The 12590-nt window shown below is 35.6% G+C and overlaps 1 protein-coding gene across 1 annotated transcript in view; it reads right to left on the bottom strand.

Annotated features, from left to right (window-relative positions):
- Positions 1-6668, bottom strand: part of LOC133523407 (chitooligosaccharidolytic beta-N-acetylglucosaminidase-like) — a 32879-nt gene extending 26211 nt beyond the window's left edge. Inside the window, exon 1 of the mRNA XM_061858961.1 lies at positions 6157-6668. The gene's annotated coding sequence lies outside the window, so the exon portion shown is untranslated. The remainder of the gene's footprint in view (positions 1-6156) is intronic.
- Positions 6669-12590: the final 5922 nt, after the last annotated feature.

Raw genomic sequence — 12590 nt, 5'->3', positions numbered from 1 at the left:
GCGACCACTTATGCAACCAAATTGTACCGGAAAACCTATTATTCATACTATGATGTAATAACCATTATCGACAAAGTAAACTGGCTATTTGTAAACCTTATTGCAACGAAATAAAGTCTACGAACGGATAGTAAAATGGTGATATAAGTACCAGCCCACGCGCAGGTCAAGACCACCTCTAAATGCGATGACCCGACTTGGCATTAAGAAAGTAGATACAATCGCATGAGTCGAGCAATGACCTTTTAATGTTTTTCCTTTAATTTATGCATCATACGATAACTATTTATTTTTTTGTCTAAAAAAAATCATGCATAATTGTGTTACCTGATTAATAATTCATTTTCAATCAGCAATCTCAGAAAAACTCCTAAGCAAATACATGCTTAAAGATTAGATAGTCACTTTTTTGACGAACTAAACGTGACGATAACGCCCGCAATAGCACAAGTTGAAGTAGTTCAACTCAAGTAGGTAATCATACTAGTTTTTTATTGTTAGATATCAAGGCCCATAATCGCTACCGTGCACATACATAGCCAAATGTTCGGAAAAAGCGAACACGTTACCGATAAACTAACGTAGCGGGTTGAGTTCAAGGACCCAACAATCGACTAAGTTCGAATTTGGAAACTTAAACATTGTTATGTAAAAGGCTTTGCACAGTTAATCCTTTACATGACAAAGCGGAAACGGACTTTTAACATATTTAAAACGGGACGTAGCTACTTAAGTATTATAGTTCATGACTTGCCGATAGTCGACAGTGAATATATTACATGTGCCTAAACGTGGAACCCTGTTGTTTCTGAATGCAAATTAACGATATACCAGCGGGTTAATTGCGTAACTTTCGATACAATGAGGCTAAACCCCACAGAGTATATAATAATAGTGCCTTGGAACAAAAAAAAGTTTGTAGTCTCTGATTTATATTTCTTTGAATTTGGCATATGGAAACGAAGTTTTTAAAAGACGCCATCTGCGTTAAGCTTTGCATGTTTATCCACATTGGCGTCTTCTTGACAACAAGAAGCAGGGGTATTATGGATGGTTTTATCCACGTGATAAATTAACTGTCCCTTGTTAACGCCGCGGGATAGAAAGTGACGCATACCGTTTTATCACGCAATCACGTAGACAAGAACGACCATCAATCCGTACACTAGATTGGCATCCGACTTTTAAGAGATTTTAACTATTTTTGAGCCCTTCTAAGCAAACTTTGCATCGATTGCACCGATTTGAATAGAACAAATCTAGTGAGGTGGTGTCATTACCACAATTTTGTCATTGCAAATTCCATGCAGAGTTATCTTGGTTCGACTCTTTCCTTTAATCCCAAAGAAAGACTTAGCTTCTTCTCGGGCTTGGGAATTAAGATATTTACTTGAATATATGGCACTTACAACTGGCCTAAATTAGGTGTTGCGCTTTCGGGTGAATACTAAGTACCTAAGACCATATGTCTAATTGTCTATGCCTAAGACCGTATTTGCCCAAACATTCGCGTTGCATGCATAAAACACATAAGAGACGCAGACCCGTATTTGCGTACAGTCAGCAAAGATACCCCTACATACATAAGTACATATTTTTATGCAGGGGTGCTAAGCAAATTGATTTGCTGACTAATTATCATTATAACATAACGCATATCATGAAATGAAATCTAATCCAATCTAATAAAACGGGTCACTCACTTAATTTAAGTCGAAAACGCTCGACATGTTTCACTCCGTACCGAGGACCCGTTTTAACATATTTAATATGTCTATGTCTTACGAAAGTTTTGATATTAAAATTGCTAATTTAATCTAAACTTCTTAATCTATAAGCTAATACCTGTTTATTGTACATTGAGACTGATAATACATGAATTTTAAATGCACTGCGTTATTTTTATGATTAGTTTGTAATTTGTTAATAAGTATTCCTAGTTAAGTAAAAATTAAATTAAATATAGATACTTACTTCCTTATCAGAAAAGTTATTTTTTACATAATTTTATCAAAATTTTCCTTGATTTTTTCTTCTTCTTCTTCTAGCGCTACTGGCAGTGAATGTGTTAGCACATTAAGCTACCATCATAGCACTACGTCATAGCCGATAACATACAATTCCCGGCATGTAGCGAAAATGCTTCGTAGAGGCAAAACGACAATGTGTCGTGATTAGTGCTGAATGGGTTAAATGTATGTTGGTTGGATGTATTTTCTGATAGATAAAAAGGATTTGAGGTTTTCACCAAAATTTGACTAAGTAATCGTACATTTTGGAAAGCAGTAGTAGTAGAAGGACCTCGCTAATCCGGACAGGCAAATAACCAGCCGCGTTGACGGATTACAGAAGATTCCGGATTATAATCTGCATAATGTTTATTTTATAAAAAGCAGTTAATTAGTAAATAAATGAAAGATTTAATGTATGTTTCAACACATTAATTTGATGAAAAAGTAAAAAAAATCAGTGAAGTTATAATTCGTACGTTCCCACATAATTTCGAAGGCACTCGTAGTCACAGAAGAAACTTAATAATTTAGTGACTATCAAAGGCAGTGCAGGTTCCGTCTGGGTAGTGTACAATTGTAATTCTTTTATTAACTAGACCAGCTTTCACTAATCACCAACTACTGTTTCGGTATCGATATTGACTTTGCTGGCCTATTTCGCGCTGCTGATAGCGGAGTAACGACCACTTAGTACGAGTTGCATTTCTCAGTTTAGCCTCGTCGAATTTAAATGACTTCCGATTTAGACCTCCTTGCCAGATCGAAAACCTCATGAATGGGCGGTTTTCAAGCATTTATAATGGTTAATTTGCTTGGTTTTTGAACTGATGTTCGATTGAACTGAAATTTTACTTTAGGTAATAGTATTTTGCTAGATAATATAAGTGATAGAAGAATCTATTTTACAAAGGATAAAGCTCTTCCTATTTGACTATGTCCGTCCTTCTTATTTAACACTTTTGGAAATATGTAGTTAATTCAATCTGGGTAGGAACAGTCATAATTCTAACCAACAATTCCGTTACAGTATCGATATTGGCTTTACTGGCCTTTTTCGCGGTTCTAATAAGAGAGTAATGACCACTTAGTACCTACGAGTTGCATTCCTCAGACCTCCTCGCCTGCTTAAAAACCTCACGAACGGGCGCTTTTCCAGCTTTTATTCAGCTTCAATTGTTTTATTAACTGGTATGTGATGTTTGATTAAACTAAAATTTGATCGTACATAGCTTAGGCGAAAAGGTGGTTATGGTAACCGGAATAGATAAGTACAGTCACCTGTAATAATATTTTATTCTTCGAAGGCCACAAAAATATGTGACACGCTCTTATGGCTCTACAAATAAGATCGTGTCAGATATTTTTGCGGCCTTCGTTGTGTAACATATTATAGCAGGTGACTGCACCATAAAACTACGCCAGGTCCAAGAACTCAAATATCTTCGTTCGGGTGTGAAAAATATTTTTATAAATGAAAGAAAAACTCGGACAATTAAATGATGAACAATATACTGAATTAAGAGCTTGTGGAGTGTGGACCTTAATTGTAGCACTGGACTAAAAGGGTGGCCTTATATGTATATATATATATATATATATATATATATCGATGCGGAATCGGCCAAAGCCGAATGCCGATGACCGTATTCATATCGACCGTGTTATGTTCCTGTCGGTGAGTAAGGTTGCCAGAGTTCAACGAGGGTGCGGAGTGTTAGGGTCGGCGACGCGCATGTAACTCCTCTGGAGTTGCAGGCGTACATAGGCTACGGAGACTGCTTACCATCAGGCGGGCCATATGATTGTTTGCCACCGACAGACTATTAAAAAAGCGAAAAAAGCCTTATGTCTGGGCAATAAGATTCCGCGTCGATATATTTGGGGACACCTAGGACCGTATTTGACCGAGTCCACCTTCCTGACAATATTTCAACATTGTACCAAATCCCAATTCATGCAATGTTTTGGTGATAACTGTGATCCCATGATGGCCCATGTACTGAATGGATAAAACCCAGATACTAAAATGACAGTACAATATTTGTTGCTTTCCATCACACAATGGTCCTTTGCTTCAAGTGCAATAAGGACCTTTTGATCTAAAATTTCATCAGAAATTCTGATGGCCCTTAGAAATGTTCCATATTGCACATGAAGCATAAATACCCTTCTCTGATGGAAAGGCACATTTGTCCACTCTGCTACCCAATTTCAATGTAATTTTAGTACCGTCAACTTACCTTTCCTGCCGTCTCCAACATTGCCTGGCTTAAAAAACAATGTTTCTCTTCAAAACAGTTGTCGTTGTCTAATTCCTAATAGATATCTAAATGGTCGTGATTCTCCCATTACAAGTAATTGGATCTCCAGCTCTGTGTAAAGAATCAACGTTCTTTAAGCCAGGCAATGTTAGCCATGGTAGGCAATGTAAGGAGGTTGAAGGCACTACATGACCAGACTGACCAGATAGAATTTTATGATATCATGAACTATAAGTAAGAAATAAAGACGACTAATTAAGTTATATGTAAGCATAGGCAGCATAGTAAATATTATTTATTACCTACCAATAAAATACCTGGTAGGTATGTACTCTTAATTATAATTACAATTTTAGTTGGATATTTGATAATTTAGTTTGTTTTTCAATTCTTATATTAATCGATTTTTATTAGAAGGTCAAATAATTGAATTAATTTGAACGATTTTACCAGCAATTACTTACCTATTTTCTGTTCTGTGACTACTGTGGGAATTATTAAATACTTAACTGTAAATAAACTTACTTATCTTCTACTGAAAATATAACTTGAGGTATTTTCCCACGACCAATCTTAATAAGCCTACTTTTTCTAAACACGACACACGCATTTGCAGTCGCTTATTCATATTCATAACAAAATTCCAAGAATAAGTAGGTAACCAAGTTTATTCTGTGAATTACCTACGTAATTTAAATATTAGTAAAAGTATGTAAGGAAAATTTTATTTAATAGACCAATAAACACTGAAACCGGTTTAGCCCAATAATGCTTATCCCATAATACACAAGAAGAGAGCACGATATTAAGGATATAGGTTTACCTACCGGGTGGGGCCTATAACAGGAGCAAAAAATTTAACTGTAGGCTGTACTCCTCAATCTGCCAACATTTTGTTAAGCGACTATTCAAAATAACTTGTGTTTTGATTTTTAAGTGCGCTTTAAAGTTCATTCTACGACGCTGTATTGCAATACTACATTTCAATGCAAGTGTGTAAAGTGTGTCATTATTTACGAGTCCCGAGATGTCTTTTATGAGTCGTAAGCGAATAAATAACTTCACTTGCAAACTTACATTGAACGACGTTTTTTTAATATATTTGCGAAAAAATCACATTAACCAAATAGTAAAATATTGGTTACGTGAAAGACGGCTTACAGACTACGAATTATTTTTTCCTTGAACTTGAATGTTAATTCAGCACTATAGGTACACTTCGTTCAGCGATGATTTACATTTACATTGCTAACATTAATCACAACAACTCATTTCATATAAAACACTCTCACAGTTGCAAAATAGTTGAATTATTGTACTAAATTTTAAGTGAAATACTGAAAATGGCGGGCGCTAACTTGAATAACGACAGCTAACTTGGCAATTATAGTTTCATTCAGCCAATAATTAAATTTTTTTTTAGTGAAATATCGTATTTTATAACATTTAATTTATATAATAACAAATAAATATTTAATTTATATCGTTAAACAATTTTTTTTGTAATATACTCCTAATACAAAAGTGTCAACGTTTAAGGAGTAGAATCTATGTTTTAATTATTTGCTCCTGTTGTAGGCCCCACCCGGTAACCTAATAACCAGAATGTAAGCCCCTCTCATTAAAGTATTAATATAATATAGTACGTACCGTAAACCTACTTACGAAGATGGTAAAAGACCCGGATACTCAAACGAATGAAAGTGGTACTAATAGGTACTTAAATCGTGGTCAACTTTACATGATTGATTCCACTTACTGCACTGTCACTTTCAATGCACTCCGTTGACTCGCACTCTTAACTACTCACATTAAAAACATTCTCCTATTTACAATGATTGTTTAATAATAACAACATCTTGCAAAATTGTTGACAAACTTACCGTGAGTATTTATTGTTCCCGCCAACAAACTTTTTATTTCATTTCGAAGCCGATTCGGAGCGGGAACGAAACCGGACTGCCGCGGATTTTGTTTATTTTTTAATTTTTCTTTTACTTTTTCTGTGAACAAAGGATGTGCTCGCGGCGCGGAGGTCGCCAGTGTTGTGGCTTGTGGTTGATAAACGGTTTATTTTAAGTGATTTTATTATTGTTTAGCGAACTCCGCTTGGGAAGCATTATCGGTTTTTTGATAAAGGCGCGCGCGCGAACGTTGAACACGGTCCGTTCTGATTGGCCGACTGAACAGCTAGCGCCCTAACAAAGCGATTTGGCGGGAGATCTGCCTCTGTTTTCTTGCGCCGCCACTATGTCTACGTTCAAGGAACCACCAACTTTCAAACTTCCTTCGAAAATACATTAAAACTTTTCACTGACACTTGCATTTTGATTTTATGGTGTTTAATGTTTTTATTTGAGTTTCAGACCTTAGTGGAATTGAAATGCATAAATGTAGATGAACATCATGCCTACCTACATGTAATTTTCTTCGGCAGCGAGATAATTGTCACGAGACAAAGGAAGGCGTAACTAATTGACCCCGTTAGACACCATGATAAACAGCATGAGCATAGTTTTAGTAGTTAGGATGGTTGACCCAGTCCCAAACCAGTTAAGGACAAATTTTGACTTTAAATCGTTGTTATTTAAAACTATTTGGACGTTTACTTTTAGTTTATTTTTTATATTGTATATTGTCTAATTAAAAGTCGAGATAAGAAAAAAAAACACAGAATTACGTTCAGGTTTTTTTTATAATATTTTTAAAATTCCAAAAACGGGAATGTACCTAAGTTTGACCAGCAGGCCCCAGTAGTTGTTAAGTTTTGTACCCAAAGTTGACCATTTTCAAAACAAGGCAAAACTAGCAAAAAATAATAAAAAGTAGCTTGTTTTTTATGATCAACTTTATTTAAATTAGAAGCAATATCTTTTTTTTAATTTAGATCAACAAGTTTTCATATTCAGTCTTAGCAATCACATTGAAAATAAAACTGAAATGGCACATTTTTTTCTTATCACTAAAACAATTAGGTAAGTACAATTAGGGTTTTTAACACCTACAACAACTGAGTTTCTTAATTATACAATCACCTAGGTACTCATCTAAAAGCCAAGGCACTTATTCATCATACTCATTAGAAAATTTATTAATCATTGTTGAATGGGGGATTTTATATTTGCGGCATGTTTCTCAATTTTTTTTTCCCAGAATGTATTTCTTTTACTGCTTCGTAAACGTCGTCCTCACTATATTGAAAGAATTTCTTTTTTGGTGGCATTTTTTAATCTAAAACAAGCAAAGCAAAGAATAATGTTTTATAAGGCTTGGTCAACCATAGGAGCTTTTTTTTTGTACGTGGTACCAAAGTCAAACCACTGGTCAACTTAAGGAACCACCACGATTTGGACCTTAAAATCGTGAGAGGTGGTATTGAATATGCCAAAGCTATGAAAATCCAGTTAAAAAAAGAAAATAAAAAATAAAAACCATATAGCCAGTCGTTGACCATCTGGTCAACTATAGGAAAACCAAGAAAAACATGCACCAGAAGTTAACCAGTTTAAAAAAGTCATGAAAAAGGGTAGTTATATTTAAAACTACGTTGAAGGCGAGAAGATAAACATTTAAACTTTACAAAAAACAATCATTACAATAAGGTTCATTCAAAAACAATGCCAATTAACAATAAAATAGGCTTACCTGTCAGAACACGTGCCTAACTGTAATGGCGGCAGATCGGCAACTAACGGCGACGAGCGGAAGTAAAATGATAGTGTAGGCTACATTTTTTGTCTCATGTCATCGGGAATGTGATTGGTTTGTCAGTTAAAGTTGAAATAACATGTAGGCAACTTAAAAAATACCAGATAGTGGCGGGAATTCTTAATATTGACATTTGAAGTCGCAAATGGTCAACTACCGGTGCGTGGTCAACTACTGGGTCAACCATCCTATATGTATCACTTTTGTTACTTATGATTTTGGCTCACTGGCGCCAGTATACCGTCATTACAAAGAAGGAAGTTAGTCGTAACAAATATACATTTATTTTAATTTGTTAATCTTATATAGCAGGGATCACCGAATGGCGCACCGCGGTCCGGATCCGGACCGCCGAACAATTTTGTGATGTACATTACATTTGCTTATTTAATAAACTCAACTAGAAACTTACCGCGATGGTTATTTTATTTTAATTTGTATAGGTATGCCGTATGCGGCACCTTTGAGTGTTAAATGGCCTATTTAAATTTCAATCTGTAGGTACACTATTACGAACGTATTTACCTATAATCTGGCAAACCCAATTTGCCAGTAAATAAGAAGAAATAAAACTATACTGATCACTTTTTTGGGTGCTAATAATACCTACTCGTAATAATATAAAAATAGTATGATTCTATCTATTTTTTGACATGAGAAAGACCCTGCCCAATACAAATACTGAAACTATGTATTTCCTTTGAACCCATAATCCCAATTTTTGAAACCATTATACATTGCCAGTGATGTTCTAAGAGTGCACCGACACCGAACCGGGATCAGTTCGATATTAATAGGTAAGAACACGAATAGCCCTTCTCCTCATGACGTCAATGGCAAGACAGACCAAAGTCGCCTCTTCAGATTACATAAATGGAACACCCTACTTTTAACTCTTTAAAAAACGGTGTCAAAACTACATAAATACACTGTGCTTTGTCTTTCTCCCGAGGCGTTTTGAAATAAATTAAGATGTGACTTTGTTACCGCTTTCTATATAAAGATGTAGAATATAACAATTAGCCGTTTATCACGATTTCACTTAGAAATTTGACTTACATTTAAAGTTAGTTTAAATAATTAAAATATTTACATTTAAATAATTTTACATTATACCTTCTAGCAAATATGCACATAAGTAATCAATATGAATCAATAGGCCAATAAAATTAGATCCAAAAAAGCGTTTTTAGGAATCAATTCCCAGCAATCTGTAAATCGTTACTATAATACCTTCATTTGGTTCTAAATGCGTGTAATCGGAGTTTACGCAATCATATTGTGCCAGTTGCAACGACACGGAATTACAAAATTATTGAGTCAATGAATGTTCTCGTAAACTAATTCACATAAAGATGGCTTCAGATGCATTTCAGATGCATGGCAGGCATTTGGTGCAGCCCCCAACCACAATCGGCTGTGAGCCAGAGCCAGAATGTGACGCAATTTTTGGAAACTTTCATGAGAATATTCTCATGCAAGTTTCCACTTAGAAAGTTCCCGTTGAGATTACGGATTATTAGTATTAATACCTACTCAATGTTTTTAACTGTTGACGACTGTTTCTTTTAACATTTAGGTACCAAGTACCAACGTTTTTTTTTAATACTACGTCGGTGGCAAACAAGCATACGGCCCGCCTGATGGTAAGCAGTCTCCGTAGCCTATGTACGCCTGTAACTCCAGAGGAGGACGCTAATGTGTGACCAACGTCACACATTAGCGTCTATTTCATATGTCATCACATAGAAAGGAAAACTAACTGTAAGAACGTTTGGCAATAAACATGCAGGAGAAAATGCAGGTGAAAATGCCGAGAACATTTCACAAAAACTGTGCAATTTTTGAAAATTCTCTTTGGCTCATTGCTACTTTCAGTGTACCTCTGTGTACCTTCAAATGACATCCTGCATACAAAGTGATTCATTTTGCATCACTCATTGCATTTTGCTTTATAAACGTAACAAAGTGGCATTAAACGCCGATCCCGTTGCAGTGCCCTTATCTGGCCCCATTATCACCAGTCCCGTTACTGCACCGTGGGACCATGGTGCGAACACCATTGTTTTCCATGCAGTTGGTACGCGATTCTGAACTTTAAACCCTGAGATTAAGGGTTATACGGGAAGTCAGTGTTTAATCCTGATAATAGACAACGCGAGCTATAGATCAGATGCATCCAAGAGCGTATAGCTTAGCCTGGTTTGTTTATGTGTATATAACTTCGGAGCATAGTTTAAAACTTATCCTGCCAAGAATGTTTTCGCATTGTGTGGGCCGTGGGCCTACCGCGAAACGCGATAATTGAAGTGTTTTTATCTGCCTCTCTATTGCTCTTGAATATTAGAGCGAGAATGGGGTTAAAAAGGGTTGACAATTTTTCAAAAGTAGTTGAAAGGATAGTTGTTTTTTTTTTTCAGTTAGGGGCTTGAAACTTTTTGGTTGTGACAAATAGGATGTCTCATATGTTGTAATCTTGTAAAATGATTATCATATGATTAAGCTTCCCTATAGGTACTGCTATTTATTGGTGTGTAATGTTCTATGCTCATGTAGAATATAATTTGAAAACGCTCTAAGGCCCATCATGAATGAAAAATTGCCAAAAAAAATTAATATATCCACAGATAACCAATCGCAGTCCAGAAATTCGCGAATTGCAGGGATATTCCTCTTTTACTCTCACTCAGACGTAATTAGAGTGACAGAGAAAAATGTCCGCAAATGACGAACTTCGATTTTCGCGGTTATAGCCCTGCATCCTCAGGCGACGAAGTCACGGACTTTCTCTGCAAATTGTGTGACACACATCCTCTCTTAATTCTTTCTGGTTAGAATGTAATATAATGCATGGGTTGAAAATGGCTACCTATCAGTCGAAACCTTATCTCTTGAAAACAAAACAACAAAAGATTTCAACTTCTTTTATCTCACTGAACTTAAGATAAGATTAACATATGTTCGAGGACGGCAAAGTGCGATAATTTTAGTTTTCCTAGATTCCAGGAGTTTGGACCTAAATTGGATATTTAATCATTTTGGAGACCGTGATTACTTTGATAAACTGCCTTATCTATAACCCTTTCACGATTATATACCAAAAGACCTGGGGTCTCCTTGGCTCCTAATCCACTACTGACCCTTCTTACGAAAGCTTTTCTCATCTGACCTTTTAACTAAGCAATTAAGAAGGAGACGATAAGCCTGATTATTCCGGTATCGCCACGATGTTTTCTTGTTTTCCATCACCCAAATGCTACCAACACTCATTAAACTACCGGTGACGCCCGGTTACCGATGCTAAGGCACGAAGAAACGAAGGAGTAGTACCTATATAACAGACAGTGTTTTGCAATGTGCATTAAAGTGTATAACAAGCTACCGCAACGCATGAGGGAGCTACCTATTCATAAATTTAAAAGAAGTCTTGTTTGTTACTTATTGGATAAAAAATATTATTGCCTCAAAGATTTTCTCTCCGAAAACATCCAGGAGTAAAATAAAATTGCTGATTAAAATTGTTATTCAATAGTAATTAAAATTAAAATTTTGTAAAGTTTTTGCATGCTAGTATTATTATATACATATAGCAGAATAAACAACAAATTGTCAAAATTACATCTGTGGACACCAAAATATGTACTTATTCTATGCAAATAAAGTTATTCTATTCTATTTTATTCTATTATATTATAATTCTTAGGAGTGAGGCCTAATAATGCCTTACAATTTTTTTTTTCTTATTGATATCAGAACATAGCAAATCAACCGCTATTGTTCTGGCTACTATTTACCTACGCTGAAGTGTGTGAACAATTAACGGCTAGCAGTAAAAGTATTGTAGTAGGTAGTAGTTAACGTTGCGAAATGCTATTGTATTCATTCAAGTGTTTTTTCTTAGGGTTTGAAGGTCACATGGTAGCTGCCTTAGTAAAAAGCGGCCAAGTGCGAGTCGGACTCGCCCATGAAGGGTTCCGTACCATTTATGACGTATTAAAAAAACTACTTACTAGATCTCGTTCAAACCAATTTTCGATGGAAGTTTGCATGGTAATGTACATCATATATATTTTTTAGTTTTATCATTCTCTTATTTTAGAAGTTACAGGGGGGGGGGGGGGGGGACACATTTTACCACTTTGGAGGTCTCTCTTGCTCAAACTATTCAGTTTAGAAAAAAATTATATTAGAAACCTCAATATCATTTTTGAAGACCTATCCATAGATAACCTACACGTATGGGTTTGATGAAAAAAATTTTTTTGAGTGTCATTGTCAGTTCTAATCTAAGTATGGGGAACCCCCAGAATTTATTGTTTTTTTTTTCTATTTTTGTGTTAAAATCTTAATGCGGTTCACAGAATACATATACTTACCAAGTTTCAAGAGTATAGTTCTTATGGTTTCGGAAAAAAGTGGCTGTGACATACGGACGGACAGACAGACAGACATGACGAATCCATAAAGGTTCCGTTTTTTGCCATTTGGGTACGGAACCCTAAAAACTACTGCATACAGCAGATCTTAGGATCCTACTATTTGGGTAAACTTTAAAAGAGACTAGCGAACCGCAGTAGAAATATTTTCGTGTAAGTATTTCACACTTTTT

The sequence above is a fragment of the Cydia pomonella genome, chromosome 12, assembly GCF_033807575.1.
Source record: "Cydia pomonella isolate Wapato2018A chromosome 12, ilCydPomo1, whole genome shotgun sequence".
Classification (NCBI taxonomy): Eukaryota; Metazoa; Arthropoda; class Insecta; order Lepidoptera; family Tortricidae; genus Cydia; species Cydia pomonella.
The sequence above is the reverse complement of the archived record's forward strand: the minus strand, read 5'-3'. Positions and strand labels throughout refer to the sequence as shown.